Below are 16,265 nucleotides of genomic sequence, written 5' to 3'. Positions count from 1 at the left end.
CCTCAACTTTCAACAGTTTATCTCTCAGTTTATTATTCTTCTATCCAATAATACTGTCTTCTTATTTTGGACCATTTCAATATTTCAGCAGGGAGGAAATAAGGGTGAGGCAAGTACAAAACTCAAGGAGGCATTCATTCTCAGGGTCATGCCAGTTTCTTGTGTAAATCAACACCTTCAACCCATTGATAACCTCAATGTCCTAGCTACCAACTCAACTCTTCTAGAGCCTCTATTCCAGTAATTCTTCAACCCCACCAATTGATTGTTCCTACTAACTTAATTGCTTCCTATTCCCTCAATCCCTTCCCTCTTTTTGTTACCCTCTTTTGTCCATGAATCATCAGCATCATCAAGACCTTCAATACAGAGCCTCTACTCATTTCCATTTTCTGACTTTCTTGTACTCACTTGGAAAAAAACATGGACCCAAATGCATTCAACTCTCTACTACTTTACATTGTATCCATGCAGCTGAATGTGATTGGAAAAAAGCATACAATCATGCTGAATACTTTCCATTAATGATTACTAAGCTCAAGTAGGATCTCCAGGATGCTAGGAAATCATACTGATGCTAGGACTTTTTTTACTCCAACCTGACAATTTCCTACCTTTCCTCTCCTCTCAAACACTCAGTCCGTCTTTCTCCATCTAATACTAGTTGATGATTTCGCTTCCTACATCACTGAGAACATTAAACACTGAGAAGGAAAAACATATTATATATATTAATATAATCTATTTGTTCATGTCATAATAAATTTTAGTTTTATAGAGGTAAGTATTTTTTTAATCAAAGTATTAAAACCTATAAATAAAATGCATATGTTTTGACTGTGGATCTGGGTGATAACTTTTTTCAGGTTTTAAAACTTTTTATTTGCATATTTAAAAAATTGTGCATTCCAATAATTAAAATCATTTTAACAAAAAAAATATGGCACTCTGATTAAACTGCATTTTATAGCCTGCAGGATGCCTTGAACCAGCTTGGTTTTTACTTTAGATTTCACTCTCATCCCACCCAGCTTCTTCTTTCACCAACATGCAAGTTCTTTTCCTTCCCTGCCAGCTAGAGAGGCAGATGGGAGGGGGCAGGTGTGGACTTCATTGTTAGTAGTTCTGATGTGAAAGGGGGCAATACAGTAATTTAAACTGATCCAACCTCTTTGCAGCTTACAAAGTTAAGCAGCTAAAAGAAGTAAACTAAGAAGGTGATGCTTATGGAATGTATAGTGTGTATTAGTGGTGAGGACCTCATTATGATTTGCCAGCTTGCTTCTCCTGTTAACAATCATTTCTTTGGGAGGCAGTGGATTTTTCTCTTGTGTTTCTGTCTTCTTCAATTCCAACTTATTGAATTTCTCAATCTCGGCCATATTGGGTTTATCAGACATGATTGCTGAGGAAGCCAAGGGAGGCACACAAACGAGAGAGTCTGATCTGCTTGGCGACCACCACCAAATGGGTGACAACTTTCTAAACTCAAAAATTTTAAATTTAAAAGCAATGGTGGAGACTATAGGGTTTTTTATGTAGATTATCACATTGTCTGTGAATAATGATATAACTTTCTAATTTGGATGCCTTTTATTTCTTTTTCTTGTCTGATAGCTGTGGCTAGAACTTCCAGTACTACGTTGAATAAGAGTGGTGAAAGTGGACACTCTCGTCTTGTGTCTAATCTTAAGTAGAAAGCTTTTAGTCTTTGCCCATTAGGTTTCCATCAATAAATGAGTAGATCAAAAAACTATGGTACATTTTCATAATGGAATACTAAACAGTAGAAAGAAAGGAGGAACTCCTTTCTTTCTTACCTTTAGCAAGAGTGTGGATGGAACTGGAAAATGTTATGATACATAAAGTAAGCCAGTTGGTGAGAGACAAATAACCCTATGACCTCACCTATAAGAGGAATCAAATAAACAAAATAAATTAATGAACAAAATAAAGCTACAGGCATGGAAACATGGAACAGACTGACAGTGACCAGAGGGAAGGGCGGTAATGATGGAAAGAAGGGGAAGAGACTAGACAAAGAACATATATGAATGACCCACTGACACAGACAACGGTGTGGGAATTAATTGTGGGAGTAGGGTGAGATGAGTGGAGGAGGGCAAGGGGGGAAAACTGGGACAACTATAATAGCATAAAATAAAAATGATTTAAAAATATATTTTTTAAAGAAAAGCAATGGGGGATGTGGTACTGGGTAAAAAAAGGGAAGGAATTGAGAACAACTACAGACTGATAGTTACAAAATAGTCATGGGGATGTAAAGTACAGAATAGGAAATATAGTCAATAATATTGTAATGACTATGTATTACCAGGTGGGTATTGAAAATATCAGGGAGAACATTTTTTTAAAGTTTTGGTTGGCCATTATATTTTTTTTCCTGTAAAATGAAAGATTCATTTTTCATTTTCACCTATAACTTTATTGATTTGGATATTTTAAGTATGTCAGCTATCTCCTGCTATTGGCCCCTAGTGGTAGAAGTCAAGGGTGCTGCTAAACATCTTCCAATGCATAAGACAGCCCCCCAGCAAAGAATTATTTGGCCAAATGTTAATAATACCAAGAAACTTTGCAAACCACTTTTGACACATTCAATCAGTCACAGCACCTTCTCTACACGCTACACAAATCTTTTTTTGTGTGTGTTTCATTTGCATTTTTACATGTCATGAAATAATAAAGCATAATACACCAGAAAATGTTGTGTATTTTCTTCCATCTTCAGCATTAAAATGGCTGCACAAAAATTTACCAATTTTGACTTTTTTAAAAATGCTTGCTGATATGACAGCTTTCACTATACAATACAATCTATTAAAATTGTTTTTGAATGTAGTCAAAGATAATTAAGCACTATTAGAGCCATCATATGGAAAAAAACTAAAGGAACTTTTTGGCCAACCCAATATATGATTGTCTAAACACTGTGCTGTACACCTAAAATTAATACAAAATAATATTGAATGTTAAATGTAATTGAAAAAAAAAAAGCAATGGAGAAAATCACTGAGAAATCAGACTAAATAACATAAAATTTTAAAATTTCTAAATGGCATAAAACATTACAAATAAATTTAAAAACAAATACAGATGGTAAATATTTTTTAAATCATGAGTAGTGCTGCAAAAAATTAATGTTCTCACCATGTAATCATAAAGTAACTGGACAGGGCACAAAAAACATAGAAAAGCTTATAAATTTAGAGAAAATGTTAAATTCTATTAATTTAAGATATACAGATTTATACATTAGAATCTTTCAAATTATTAAACTAATAATAAATTTAAAATTTAAATAATAATAATTTATGTTAAAATTAATAATAAATAATTTTTACTAGATTAAATACAATTGACTTTAGAATAATTATAATTTTTAAACTAAAAAATTATAGTGAACTAGACACTCATTTTTATTCCAATGCAATTTGAAAATGTGAGGTCTGTCCTGAAAAAGTCCAGCCATCGTTAATACAAAGATAATGGTTTGCACGACATTGATGTAACTTGGCAGCTAAGGCGAGTAGACTGGAATGCACATGAGGAACAATCAGTGGGGGCAGTAGATACCCACTGAGTGAGCATGTGTACTGTGTGGCCATCACATTCAAAATGAGTGTGAAAGCAACAAATTTGCATCAAATTCTGTGTTAAGCTTGAACATTCCTGTTCAGAAACTATCCAGATGACTCAGAAGGCCACAGCTCTGGGCAACTGGTGACTGGAAACATCATCCCAACAATGTGCCTGCTCATGCATCACACCTTGTGCAGAGTATTTTGGTGAAACGTCAAACCACTCGGTTGACTCAGGCCCCCTAGAGCCCAGATTTGGCATCCTGTGACTTCTGGCTTTTCCTAAACCTAAAATCACCTTTGAAAAGGAAGAAATTTCTGACTATTGGTGAGATTCAGGAAAATACAGTTGGGCAGCTGATAGTGATTGGGAGAACTGTTTGAGGTCCCAAGTTGCCTACTTGAATGGGACTGAGACATCATTGTCCTATGTACAATGTTTATTGTATCTTCTTCAATCTGTGTCTCTATTTTTCATAGTACATGGATGGATAATTTCTGGACAGGCCTAAATTTTAAGGAATCATTCCACTTTTTAAGTAAATATTTACTGTATTTTTTCCTTTACCATTTAGACCCCTTATACCCCTCCAATCACCACACTGTTGTCAATGTCTATGAGTCCTTTTTCCTTTTTGCTTGATCCCTCCACCCTCTAACCCACCCTAAATAATCGTCATCCTGCTCTTTACCTATGAGTCTCTCTTTCTATTTTGCTTGTTAGTTCAGTTTGTTTATTATATTATATTTCATTTATATAATAATAAATGAAATATATGGTATTTGTCTTTCTGTAACTGGCTTATTTCACTTAAAATTATGTTCTCCAGGTCCCTCTATGCTGTTGCAGAGTAAAATTTTCTTCTTTTTTGTAGCTGAGTAGTATTCCATTCTGTAAAAGTCCCACAGTTGTTTTATTCACTCATCCACTGATGGACACTTGGCCAGATTTCATGTCTTGGTGATTGTAAATAATGCTACAGTGAGCATAGGGGTGCTTATGTTCTTTCAAATTAGTGTTTTGGGTTTCTCTGGATATATTCCAGGAAGTGGGATTTCTGGGTCAAAAGACAGATCCATTTTTAATTTTTTGAGGTAGCTCCATTCTGTTTTCCACAGTTGCCCCATCATTCTGCATTCCCACCAACAATATAGAAGGCTTCCCCTTTCTCTACATCCTCAACAATACTTTTTGTTTGTTGATTTATTGATGATAGCCATTCTGAAAAAATAATTTATTGGTAATAGCCATTTGAAACAATAATTTAATATCTAGGAGTCATTTAAATTTCAAAAGAAAGTTGCTGTTTAAAATATGTATGTATGTATAGATATAGATATGTATAATGCTTTAATAATAATAATAATTTTCCTAAAACTTAACATTATAAAAATAGAATGCAAGAAAGACAAGTTATATGTACCCATAGCATAGAGAATCAAGCATCCATTAGAAAGGCTATTTTTAAAAAGAGGCTTTAATAGTATGAGAAAATAGTTATGTAACAATTATTTTTAAAAGAATATAAACTTGTAATGAGAATGCTATTAATTCAGAACAAAATATATAGAAAAAAGACAGGGAAGAAATATAACAACATACATACAAGTTATATCTGAGTAGTATCACAGTGATACAGGTGATCGTGATTTTGCTAAAAATGTTTATTATCTATTTTTCAAAGTTTCTTCAGAGAGCATATTTTACTTTTATAATTAAGAGACTTCACTTTTTTAATGTGGAAAATAATATAGATATATTTATTAGAACACCATAAACAAATCACCATACCTTGGGCATGTTCTATAATGAGTTAAAGAGTTGAATATATATATATAATATATATTTATATATTTTTTATATAATACATATATAATATATGATATATATTTTTATGTAATACATATATTATATATATATTCTCAGGTTACTCAATTCTGTTTACCTAGGTTTATTAAATATATTCTAGGCTCTTCCTATTTTATTGTTCTTTCTTCCTAATTTACTTTATTCCTATTTCTAGACCCAGTCTCTTCCTCCCTCTTCTTCTCTTACTACCTTTGTAATAAGTGATATGGGGAATTGCTTGAAACAGCTCCTGACAGCCTTTTCTTATTGCCTACCTTGAATCTCCTTTCTTCACGAATTAAGCTCTTTTGTCTGTGGCTTACCTGATTCTTGCATTGCTCGTCCAGATTTCTACTTCCCTCCATTTCCCATGCCATGGAAGTATAAGAGTCCTTCATGGAGAGAGACCATGGCAATTCGGAGTAGACTTTTCCTATGTCTATTTTGCCTCATACTAAATGTTTCCCCTTACCACCACTTCAGGCCTATAATAATCTATTTCTAAGCACTTAACATCTGAGCCATTTTCGGCGCTTTGCCAACTGAATGCCTAATTAGCTTCACTTATATTACTGAGCATCTTTCCCAGTCCCCCTTGGTAGAAGTCTCCAAAGCAGTCACTATCTCCTGGATACTTCCTTTTCCCCTCAGTCCTCTTCCTCCTTTCAGCCTCTTTTTTCTCTTTCGTGGATCCTTCTATCGCTGTTGTTACTATCCGTTTACCAGTGTGGTTTGGAGCCTCCCACCCCACCAGACACTCCTTTTCTCAGGTACACCCTCTTCTCTGGGAATTGTTCCTTCCCCATAACATTTACACAGATCAAAAAAACATCTGAATTTAATTACAGTTCAATTCTGCTTTTCCTGAAAGCAGAGGATGACTTTTGAGGTTTTGAGGCAGGGAAGAGTTAGCTCCCGGGCATTCTATATTAACACTTCATTCGTCTGTTAACATGAAATGTGTCATATTCAAGTATTTAAATATCATTGGAAAAAAAGCAACAATAAGATCTTTGTTACTGTTACTGTTGTCATTATATATGAACCAGACAATCATCTTCATATGTGTAAGAAGTTGCAATAAAGAATTGCATGAGTATGATATATCACTGATATTAGTGTCCTGTCTATATGAACATAAATACCAATTTCTGAATGTATGTCATGGCCAACGAAACCTCAGTTGCTTGCACATGTAGAACTTAATCACCAGAAGCGTAAATGGCTTTATTATATTTCCCTCAAACTTTACATTTGTTTCATTCCTTTTCCAGTCCCAAATATGCAAATCTTTGAGTTAGTTCTGCATAATGAATCAGCAACGTCAATAAGCTCTACCACTTTATCAGGTTTCACTAACAGAAGCATATCTAATATGGTAACAACAATATGCTGCTTGTCATCAAGATTCTGCCAGTATACCCTCTCCCTAATATTTCAACACTTCTCAGTTTGCACATATACTATAACCAGTGCATATCTTTAGACCAGATATTAATTAGGAAGCAACCATACAACCTTAGTAAAATCATCAAAACTTTATGAGTGGTTTTTTTGTAAAATATAAGCAACTATAGTTTCTATTATCCAATTGTAGATTTTGATATCTAACTTGTATTTTACCTAATGTAGCCTGCTCTTATCTGCAGTTTTCCTCTCTGCAGTTTCTGTTACCCATAGTCAGCTGTGGTCTAAAAATACTAAATAGAAAATTTCAGGAGTAAACAATTTCTAAGTTTTAAAATGCATAAGTAGAGTGATGATAGCACACGCCAGCCCACTCCATCCTGCCCAGGATGTGAACCATTGTTTTTGTCCCTGGTATCTAAGCCGTATACACTCCTCCCCATTAGTCACGTGGTAGCGGTCTAGCCACAGTTTTGCAACGCTGGTGCTCAAGTGACCCTCATACTAGCCTAATGCTATATCACAGTACCTACGTCACCCATACCCCTCACCTCATCTCATCATGTAGGCGTTGTATCATCTCACAGCACCACAGAAAGAAGGGTGAGTACAATAAGGTATTTTGAGAGAGAATACATTTAGGTAACTTTCATTATAGTACATTGTTAGCATTATTCTATTTTAAAGATTTTATTTATTAATTTTTAGAGAGAAGGGAAGGGAGGAAAAAAGAGAGGAAGAGAAACATCAATGGGAGAGAAACACCAATCAGTTGCTTCTTGTATGTGCCCAGACTGGGGACTGAACCCACAACCCAGACACATGCCCTGACCAGGGATCTACCTGGTGACCTGTCATTTTGTGGAATGATGCCCAACCGACTGAGCCACACCAGGCAGGGCTATAATTGTTTTATGTTATTATCAGTTATTGTGTTAATCTCTTGCTGTGCCTAAGGTATAAATTAAAATTTATTATCCATGTGTATATACAGGATACATACAAACTTAGAATGAGGATGAACAGTTTACATAGGATTCAGTACTATCCACCATTTCAGGCACCCACTGGGGGTCCTGGAATATATCCCCACAATAAGGGGGGGGGCTATTGCACTTTATTTGTGCTTGCTCACATTTATCTTTTCAAACAACCTATCTTGAATTGCTGAAGTCTCTCTCCATAACAACTCTTAGATTGTCCATGATCTGGGAACAGGGCAGAAGCACAGGTGGAGGAGACACAGGCAAAGAAGCTCTGTTCATGACACAAGAAGGAGACTGAAGATTAGGCAGGAAAAAAAGAGGCTTCCAGGAGCTTTATAAAAGCAATTTCCCTACACCATGTAATACAAGAAGAAACCAAGATCAGTGGCTGGGTAGAAGATAATTATCAGTAGATAGGGTTCTATATATGATTCTTCTTACCCTAGCACATTTTTAAAAAAAGATTTTATGTATTTATTTTAGAGAAAAGAGAAGGGAGGGAGAAAGAGAAGGAGAGAAACATCAATGTGTGGCTGCCTCTCACACACCCCATACTGGGGACCTGCCACAACCCAGGCATATGCCTTGACTGGGAGTTGAACCAGCGACTTTTTGGTTTGCAGGCTGGCACTCAATCCACTGAGCCACACCAATCAGGGGTGCACATTTTTTATTTTCCTCCTCCTGTGCATTTTTAAAGACACCATTCTGCTCTTGAGACTATGGCTTCCCTCCCCTGGTCATCAGGAGGCAGTGCTGGAAGTAAATGTTAAGTCAGGGATGATGCCCAGGCTGCAGCCAATCCCAGCTATTGGATAAGTACACCCCATGGTTCATTAGGCTAAGGATTCTGCCCCAGCATTTATGATTCCCTAAATCATAGTACCTAGATATGTGAAACCTTGTCAAATTCTCTTTGAAATGAAAAGGAAGACATTCTGCATTTGCGATACTGTGTCCACAGTAAGATTGGATGATCATAGATGTTGGGCAGAGGGCCCCTCAGGATGGAGGGATCCTGCCTGGTCCGGCTTTGAGCACTGGGGGAACAAGTCTTTCCAGATGGCCAGAGTTGTAAGTGAAAGCCACAGAACTGATTTTTTTTTTTTTTTCTGTCTTCAGGTTTTCTAACATGGCTGAATAAGTTAAAGGAGATACAAGAAAATTTCTTGCTAAGAAGAGCTTTCCAGAGTTCAACCGCTATCAGTGGTGGCTTTAAATCATCTTTGGTGTGATCTTTCAGTTGATCTGAACCATGTTCCTATAACTAATTATTTATAGCAAAATTGCAGATGTGTGCAGGGTGAATTACATGACCTGAAACTACAGAGACAACAGAATGGGATATTGTGAGTTGAGATCTAGATGGTGTTGATAAAGTAAAAATGTGGTAGTTTTAAAGTGGCCTAGCCGTACTGTTATTATGACATACATACCATAAGAACTGCTCTCACACACTATTTGTACATGGAGGCTGGCCTCTACATTAGGGTTGCTATTCAAACAGCAGAAGAACCTTGATACGAAGCCCATTAAAAAACAGAGATCCCTAGAGGTCCAAGGTCCAGAATACTTGGTCTTGTTAGCTGATGTGGGGGTAAAACTATTTTTCAAGTGATTTTCTTGTGTGGCACATGGTGTTCCCTTAAACGGCCCTGCCCTGTTCTGCCGCCTTCTGACAACACTCCATCCCCCTCCCTGCCCGGCTCTGCCCTGTGCTGGCTCCTGTCTTCTGGGAGGTCCAAGGAAGCCTCACCTCCACCCCTTCTTTATCTTAGTCCTGCAACCACCAACTTTTTATTCCTTGTAAATCTCTAACTTGTTGTGCAAATTCATGACAGGCTTTGTTTTATAGAATACAGTTCTTTGCCCAAAATGAAGGACTAGAGTAGCTGCACAGTGAGAGGAAAGAGGTGCTGGTGAGTTCTGGGTACTGCTGCACTAGGAGGGGGAGCTCCTGTTAGGAGCTCTGGCAGCGCCAGCAGTATGAAAAGCAAAGGGAATGAGAGCGTGACTGAGAACTCTGAACTGGGTCAAAATTTATATCTATCTATGAGTCTATATATCTGTATCAACTTCGAACCAGTTCAGAGTTTCTTACACTTCTATTCCTTAAACTTATTTTCTATACCAATAAATAGCTGTACCTATAGGCATAGATGTAGACATGGATGCTACAGAGATAGAGACACAGATACAGACAGAGACAGTGTACTGCGATAAACACTTGAGGATCAGGATTTGTTCAATAAGTAAAAACTCACCAGTTCACTTTACAATGTATGAATGGCCAAGGTGTTCCAAAATGTAAATTGTTCTAGTGGAACTCTTCCACACAAAAATAAAGTTTTTACATTTCAATAGATACTTTATACGTTTGTTTTTATATCAGTCATTTGAGATGTTTCACCAATGTGCTGAATTTTAGAGTATTCCAGTTGAGGTCAATTTGGAAAAATCTGAGCATTTTGGTGATATTAGTAACAGAGATAGATACTCTTCTCAGTATGTACTTGCCAGAAATGATTTATACATATTAGTTCAGACTCAGATTAATCTAAGAAACACAACATTGGCAAAGTAATTGAATTGATTTGGACTCAGAAATTATTCTTCCTGTCTATTATACTTTTTGCTGATTTATAACTTAGTAATAAATGTCTGTGATTTCATAAACCTAGAATAACAGTTACCTATAATTTAAGAGTAATAAAAGGCAATGCTAAAACAAGATCTGGTGCTCAAGTTGTATTGTTTCCATGTTTTCTAGAGGGTGAAAGATAAGTGTTTATATGCATGGCCCCCAACGGAGTAACAGGATAAAACATCACCTACAAAACAGGTTAGATAAAAATGAGGCGATTTCACACAAAGTCCAGAATGATTAAAACTCACTGCCGACACCTTACAACCCCACGCTCAGCATCTTAGTCCAGCCTGTGAAGACCGTGAGCAGGTAGGCCGTGCTGAGGGATGTCAAAGATTTGCTGGGAACGCGGCTTTCTTAGAGGTGTCTGAAGATGCAGGCACAGAATCCCGGCTCCACTAGAGAGCACTAATGACCAAACTCTTATTACTGAAGCTTTGGCAGAGAAAATTCCACTTTTTATAAATCTCCTCAATACACATGAACCATTCCAACTACCTTCCCTAAAGAAGCAGTTCTACCAACATGGTGATGAAGATAGCATCTCTAAGCGTCTTTGGTAGGGAGAGCCTCGGTGTTCTGTTTGGTGATAGTATCTGACAATGTATACATATGTAGAAGTTCATTGCTAAGTCACTCATATACTCCCCTTTCTTTTTAATTTTAAATTCCAACATAACACTATAGGACTTCAAAGTTGCAAACAGTGTCAACACCAAGAAAGAAAAAGTGATAAATACGACTGTGTGGAATGTGGTATCATTTCACTGCTCCGAATGCTGATGTGATATCATACCACAGTTATCTTATGCTTTCTCCTTTACTAAAAATCAACTGTGTGTTCCCAGTGGTTCACAGCCAATCCTACAAAAGCTCTCCTGGTTTTTAAATACAAAGGAAACCCAGAAAGCAATACCCAAATTATGTCATCACAAAACTAAAACCTGTTGGGTAGAAGTAATACCAGTGGGTATTAAATACATAACATTTCTGATGGGCACTTAGGTTACTTCCAGTACTTGGCTATTGTAAATTGTGCTGCTATGAACATTGGGGTGCATAGGTTCTTTTGGATTGGTGTTTTTCTGCAACACTAAATTAAAATAAAATAGCAATTTAATTTAACTAAAATAAATTTTTCAATTCTTATTTGCATTTATTTCATGCTGAATTTATTCCTAAGACATAAATGTTTGTTTCTTTGGTTTCTTCAGGGATCCCTTCTTTTGTGCAGCCTCCTCTTCTGATTTAGGAACAAATTGTTTTTCTATGAGATCATGGTGATGTGGCAGAGTAAGCCCACTATGGGCAGAGCTGTGAGGAGACAGTATATCCTCAGGGCCCTGTTCGCCTGGGTGTGCTCAATCTGCAGCTAAACTGTTAAGTTCATCATCACTTTGCATTTTTACACAATGTAGCAGAAATTCATTTTCGGGAGCCACCACACCTGTGTCCAGCCCTGTTTGGCCAGGGCACAACCATCACCTTTACCCTGGAGCGCTGGAGTGGCTCACTCTTGCTTCTGTAAAGTGACATCTTTCAGATACGTGGTAGCTTTTGGGGTGTGCACTGATGGCCTGGACGGTTGCCCAGGTGATCTTAGAGTGAAAACAAAGATTTGAGTCTCTTGAGGTGCATGATTTTGTGGGACTTTCTGGGTTGAGTGAGTGAATAGCAAACCATTTTCAGAGATCATATGGGGCTGTTTACAAGAGCGAAATACAATATTTTTGAAAAATACATATTTTATTTTATCATGGGAAACTTTGAGAAAGAGTGTTCAGTTGAGAAAACTTGTATATATACTTGTTTGGTTGCCAGCTCCTTCTGAGTCAAAATCCACGAATAATAATTAGGAAGTAAAACTTCTTAGAGATCAAATGAGTTTTTGATACAGAATTTCTCAGACCCTGTTAGAGGGTACTGACTCAGCATCTCTGTATTGTGTGGTCTCTCTCCCTCTCCCCCATGTCTCACACATATTTCATAGTTGGCTTCATACTTCCTCCTGCTTCTCATTCCATTTGCATACATCAATCCATTCAATCTATTCGCCTAGAAAACTGCATAGTGGTTCTCCTCATCCCACTGGCCAAGTCCTAGTGATTCTGTATGTTTCAACCTCCCTCAATTCTCTCCTCTCATTTTTAGCCTTTCTATGATACTTTTAGTTAGGCCTTCATTCCTCTCACTTGGACTTAGATATGACTAGTTTATATCTCTGCTGCCAGTCTCTTCCTTTCCAAGTTACCCTTCCTACTAGCATAAGTGTTTTCTCTCTCAACTGTCTAAGTGATATGTCATTCCCTATTTAAATACTCAAATACTTGCATGGCTCCTTGTTGCTTGTGAGAGTCCTCTTTATATTTTAACATTACGATACATCGTAGTAAGTGCTAGAATTGACACATGTGAGATATGTTGTTGCATGTGGGTAAGATCAACACTAACCTGTTATGATGCGGAACCTGTGACTGCCCACAACTATGGGGGGATCACATCCTCCAGGCAGGTGTTACAAAGGAGTGGATGCTTAGTTAGCTGGGACTGAGGCTACGGAGTCAAGCAATCACACATTCAAATTTCTGACCTTCCATGTATACGATGTGTGTTTGGGAAAAGTTGTAACTTTCTAAGTCCAGTTCTGTCCAGGGCCAACTTATTTTTTAAAGTGTGAGCCTTATCATTTTCTTTTGAATTTGTGTGAGTTCTTCACATATGAAAATACTATGCTTTAGTATGCTCCTTATAAATATGTTTCCATTTGGGAAATTGCCTTATACTTTTGTTCATAATTTTTGAGAATGTTTTATTTACATGGCATAGAGGATGTTTCATTGTATTTAGGTGCTTAAATCTAGCAGTCTCTTCCTTAGTTTTTTCCCCGTGCTTCCATTGGAACTTCTGAAGAAACTTCAGAAAAATAAAGATTTTTTTAGCACTATAGAATTTTAAAGCTAGCAGTCAGCATTTTTACATGATGAACTTCATTGAGGACAATGGGGTTAAAAAAATAACTCAGCAAGTGCCACAGCCTAGGTGTAGAGAGCAGGTCTGCCTAACTTCGGGCGGTGTGTGATAGTAACTGATGGCCCCAACCCCATCCATTTTGATAAAATCTACCTTTGAAAGCTAGGGAGCCTCTCAGACTTCCCCTATGCTTCATATGGTATACAGATGATGAGAGCAGAAGGATGCCTTTGCTCTGGGGATAGTCTGGAGGAACAGAGTGTTTGGGACAGTGCCTCTCTCCTAGGCTGACTGCCGTCCCTATGGGTGACACATCCCCTTGTTACTTTCCGTGTCTCTGCGAAAGTGCCTCCTGGATTCTTTAAAAATGGAGCCTCAAACTGGACCAAAGATATTAGGCTTTTATAAAACAAGACATAGAATTCAAATATCAATAAGAGTTTGAAGTATAACAATAAAAGTGGAGTTATTTGCTGTGAACCTGATTTTAATATTTTTGGCTATATTAGTGACATTCTATGCAGATTATGTCTTTAGAGAGCACCTCTCCAATATTATAGTATTTTTTTCAGTTGCTAGGGCAAAGAGTGGAAGAAAGAGAAAATAATTTTTGAGAATTTTTAGCATGTAGAAACTAGCACATACAGTACAGACCTGGTCCTAGTGAGCCAGGAGGCACTTTCACCTGTCTACGTGGATTTCAGACTAAGAATTACCCCTGACAATCTTTCCTGGATGAAAATTATTCAGATATTAAGCAAAATCTCTAGTAAAATTAACTAGTCAGTTTGCAATAAGATCTTAAATAGAACTGCTAAATTAGATGTTACAAAGAAAAAAACTTTATTTTGAACATGCACATCAAAATAAAGGGATCATTTTAATTTTCCTTGGTTGTTAAATTCTACAAGTCCATTCAATGGTAGTCAGACAAATTATATTACAGCTGCTAACCCGGGCAGGTATAACTTTCCCCACACAGTGCTGTAAATACCTAAGCTTTGTTCCAGTAACAAGAGCACAGTAGCAGTGTTGCGAACAGCTGAAAACATTTCAGCTGGCAGAAGTTCTCACTAGATTGGTACATTTTCACCATTCCTACTATTTGCATTGTGATGATGATTATGCATGTCTTAATCAGTATCTGTATCTCAATAATGTCCAGGATCATTTCTGTGGATTATTATCTATGTTTCTTTAATAATTCCTTCTCAGAGCCTATTTGTTGTTGTTGGTAACATTGCCTATTGTCTTGGTCATTGCTAATTTGCATAATGAGTTCTGTATGTCTGTCCATGTATTTGTATGCATGTGTAAAAAACATTTGGTCTAGGTGAGCTTCGTTTTCCAAATCTAAGCAGGTTTCTCCTTAGTTATGTATATTTTCTTGAAAACAAGTGTCCTCAACTGATGAGATGTATATCTTAGAAAGAAGCCTATCTGCTAGGTTTCTTATTTTTTTTTAAATTTTCCATAGCAAGGGGCCCTTTTGACTTTCTATTCCTGATAGGAGCAGAGCAGCTGGAATACTGTGTGTTGTGTCTGTGTAGCCAGAGTTAGAGGTGATGGGTGCAGGGGTAACTGCTATGCTATAGGTTGAGTTCTAGTGGTAGCATGTAAGACAGTGAGGTTATGATTAGCCTAGCAGCATATCTATCCCTATGCTGTATGGCTCAGTTTGAGTACCAATGACATTCTGTGTGCACCAACTCTTTATTGGATTTCCAGGAATCTGCACAGGATGTTTATGTTTACATCCTCAGTCAGGTTGATGATCTAAAATGTCCGCACACATTTTCAGATGCTTCAGATGGGGTCAGGTAACACCCAAAATTGTGAACCATTAAAAAAACGACTTCATAATGATGTTGTAGATATCTAATAAACTTTTTAAAGTGAATAGTTGTCTTACCATTTTTTCTTATAATTGGTCATCCTAAAACATTACTTTGCTATGCTACCTAGAGTGTAATAAGACAGCCTCTGCTCTGTGTTATTTCACAAAGCTCTATAACAAAATGGGGTTTGAACCTTTTCTCAGTGCTGGCTCAGTCTTGGATTCTCTCTCAGTTGCCAGCCTTTGGGCAAAGATTTAGAGAATTTCTCTGAAAGAGAATTCTTTGCCTCTCTTGTGTTTTCTCCTGAAGGTTCTCTGCTTCATCCTCTCTATCCACTGCTCTCCAACTCATGGATTAAGTACCTAGTCTCCCACAGGTGAGATAGTCTGGGCTGACTCAAAGAGATGAAAGATCATGAGCACTATGGCTGTATGCCTGGATTAGTAGAACTGCTAGACAGGATAAAAGAAATAATCCAAGAAAGCTAGGAGGTCAAAGGGAATAGAAGTAAAGAATAAAATGTTGTCAAACAGTGAATATGTCAACAAAATAAGTGACAAAAGACTTCTGGCCAAGATGGAGGCATAGATAGATACATTTTGCCTCCTCACACAACCAAAAGAATGACAACAACAAATTTAAAAATAAAAAATAACAAGAACTGCCAGAGAATTGAACTGTATGGAAGTCCCACCACCAAGGAATTAAACATTTTTCCAGACTGGTAGGAGGGGCAGAGATGGTCAGCTGGGTTGGAGACAACTCATGGCAAGACAGCAGCTGGAGGACCAGGACAAGTAAAGCAGTGGCTGGTGGAGCAGGCAGTCCCACATTTGTGTGCGGATAAACTGGGAGGAACTACTGGGGAGTGAGACAGACCACGCAACCCAGGGTTCCCGTGCAGGGAAATAAATCCTCAAAACCTCTAACTGAAGAAACCTGTGGGAGTTGAGGCAGCAGGAACAA

General features: G+C 37.3%; 1 pseudogene; it reads right to left on the bottom strand.

Moving 5' to 3' along the window:
- Positions 1-1,263: 1,263 nt before the first annotated feature.
- LOC128780704 (thymosin beta-4-like) lies at positions 1,264-1,400 on the bottom strand (annotated as a pseudogene).
- Between the last annotated feature and the right edge of the window lie 14,865 nt (positions 1,401-16,265).

The sequence above is a fragment of the Desmodus rotundus genome, chromosome 4 (genome assembly GCF_022682495.2).
Source record: "Desmodus rotundus isolate HL8 chromosome 4, HLdesRot8A.1, whole genome shotgun sequence".
Taxonomy (NCBI): Eukaryota; Metazoa; Chordata; class Mammalia; order Chiroptera; family Phyllostomidae; genus Desmodus; species Desmodus rotundus.
Note: the sequence above shows the minus strand (reverse complement) of the source record. Positions and strands in the feature narration are given on the sequence as shown.